Genomic DNA, 3244 nt, shown 5'->3' on the forward strand with positions numbered 1-3244 from the left:
TATATATATTACATTAATATTAAAAACCACAGGGCACATTTTGATTTGTATTAGAGGCTATGGTACCAATATTACATTAACATTAAAGTCCACAGAGTGGCTATTCTATTTCATTTAGATGCCATATTATGATATTATGTTAGTACACATTGCCACAAGGAAAATATTACATTATTTCAGATGCTATAGTATTAAGATCTCATTAGTACAAAAGGCTATAGGGCAGTTACTTATTTAATTTTAGATGCCATACTATGGGCATTATATTAGTATTAAGGTCACAGTGCAGCTATAGTATCAGTTTAGAAGCTATAAAGCTATAAACATCATTTTAGCATAAAAGTCAATATAAAGCAATTACATTGGTGCTAGAGACCACAGTATGGATATCATATTAATGTTCAAGTCCACAGAATAGTTATTAGGTTAGTTTTTCAGGCCACAATATGGAAATTATTTTAATAATAAAGGAAACAGGACAGTTATTATGTTGATTCTAGGTGCTACATTATGGATATCATATTACTATTTAAGCCCACAGTGAAGCTATTATATTAGTTTTAGATTGTAGAATATGCATATCTTACTAGTCTTTAATGCCACAGGGCACAACTGTATTAGTTTTAGAATCTATAATATAGGTTATATGTTAATTATAATCACCAGATGGCAGCTATTATATTAGTTTGGAATGTGATAGTATGAATATCGTATTAGCATTAAAGGTTAGAAGGCAACCATTATACTTATTTATAGGTCACAATATGCATATTCTGTTAATATTAAAGGCCACATGGCAGCTATTATATGAGATGTGGAGGCCAAAATATGAATATTATATTAATATTAAAGGTCACTGGACACCTATTATATCAGTTTTATATGATAACTTTAAAGGCAAGAAGACACCTATTGTTTTAGTATTAGATGAATCGTCATAGATACCTTATTAGTATCAAAGGTCACAGGGAAGCTATAGTATTAGTTTTAGAGGTCATAGTATAAATATAATATTAGTATTAAAGACAACAGGGCAGCTACTATATTATTGAAGATGATAAAGTTGGATTTTACATTGTCCTAAAGGCTACAATGCTGCTATTTTATTAGGTTTATGTGCTTTAGTATGGATATCATAGATATTAAAGGTCACAAGAGCTATCATATTAGTTTAGATGCTATATTATGGATACCGTGATAGAACTAAAGTAAAAGGACTACCATTATATTATAGTTAGATGCTGTACTATGGATATTATATTAGTACTACAAGCCACAGAGCAGGTATTATCTTAGTTTTAGATACTAAATTGTTAAAATATCACAGAAAAACTTTATTTTAGTTTTAGGGGCCACAGTATTGACATTATATTAGTAGTAAAGGTCATAGGGCAGCTAATTTATCAGTTTTAGATGCTACAATATAAATAATTTATTACTATCAAAAGTCAAATGGTAGTTGTCACATCAATTTTTGATGTTATAATAAGGATAATGTTTATTAAGTCCATAGGGCAGTTATTTCAATTTTGATGTTCCATATAGATTTATATTACTATTAAAGGCCATATGGCAGCTATTATATTGGTTTATAATGCTACAATATTAATAAAAACATTAGTATTAAAGGCCACAGGACAGTTATTATATCAGCTTGAAATGCCATCTATGGGTATCATCATACTATTAAAAGCTACAGGGCAGCTATAATATTAGTTTTGGAGGCTACAGCATGGATATTATATTAACATTAAAGGCCATAAGAAAGCAACTTATATTAATTTTACATGCTGTACTATGAACATTATAAGAGTATTAAAACCACAGAGCAGTTATTATATTAGCTTTACATGCATGCCCTGCATGCCCTGGCTCTGCACTGTCCACCTTGAGGCTGAGCACTGCCCATCAGTGACAGCCTCATGACCCTTACCAAACCTGCATGTCCTGGCTCTGCACTCCCCAACTTGAGGCTGAGCATTGCTCACTAGCGACAGCCACCTGGCTCTCACCAGACCTGCATGCCCTGGCTTTGCACTACCCACCCACAGCCCTGAGGCTGAGTGTGGCCCACTGCTGCCAGGCACATGGCCTTCGCTAGACCTGGCTTTTCACTCTTTACCCAGCACCTTGAGGCTGAGTGTTACTCATCTCTGACAGCCACCTCAGAGCCTCCACTGTGCCAGGCTCTGTACCTGGTCCATTCATCTCTTACTAATTCAATCTTTTTCACTCTGTGAGCAGGACAGTGACTTGCCTAGTCATCTAAGCTTTTTCCTGAAGTCTGAGCTCTTTAAAAGGATTAAATGTCTTACATTGAGTTGATTGCAGATACACACAGAGTCAGAAATGGTGTAGAGAGACTCACATGCCCCAGACCTGCTCCTTCATCATAAGTCCACAATCAGGCAGGTTATTGGCCTTGGGCATGTCCACAGGGTTCATGCTATAGTCCACAATTACCCCCAATGAAGTTAGAGGTTTTCCAGCTGGTACCAGTTCTACTGGAATGATGATCTTGGGGACTGGGCCCAGATGTAGCTTGTCTGTGAGTTGTATAAGACAAGACTGTCCCTCAGATCCCTCTGGAAGTGAGGGACAAGTGATAAGCCCATGAATCCCAGGTCAGCTGCAGAGTTTGACCTCCTTCTGAGGGTCAGACTTGGACAGGAGCAGCTTTTGACCTTGGCAGAAGGCCTGCAGGAAGGCACCTCATTGCCCTGAATGAATATCATCACTGGCAGGAGCAGCTAGTAGGAGTGTTGGTGGGGCTAGTGGGCCTGGTGTGTTGGAGTTGTTTAAAAATATTAATAAGCTAGATGAATTTGGGGAGAGTGATAAAAAATAAAAGTATGCAAATGAAAGAAACAGAATGAAAGTGGGGATATCATTATAGATACATGGTTGTTTTCTGTTTTTTGTTTTTTGTTTTTCAATGATGGGGTTTGATCCCAGGGACCCATTCATGCTAGGCAAATACTCAACACTGAGCTTAGTCCTCAGCCTAAAAACATTTTTAAAGTTAATGGATTTTATAACAATAAATTTGGAAACCTACACTCATAAAAAACAACACAACTGTAAGATTGTCACAGGCATGTGAGGGAATTGACTACTGGTTTTGAAACCATAGCAAAACTGTATAACCCACCCTGACTCCACCTCCAGCCTAGCCCCTGAACTGCTCTGCACATTTTAGTATCTCAGCCCCCCTCTCTGTCTCTGGAATCTCCTGCACTCCCAG

The sequence above is a fragment of the Callospermophilus lateralis genome, chromosome 7 (genome assembly GCF_048772815.1).
Source record: "Callospermophilus lateralis isolate mCalLat2 chromosome 7, mCalLat2.hap1, whole genome shotgun sequence".
Classification (NCBI taxonomy): domain Eukaryota; kingdom Metazoa; phylum Chordata; class Mammalia; order Rodentia; family Sciuridae; genus Callospermophilus; species Callospermophilus lateralis.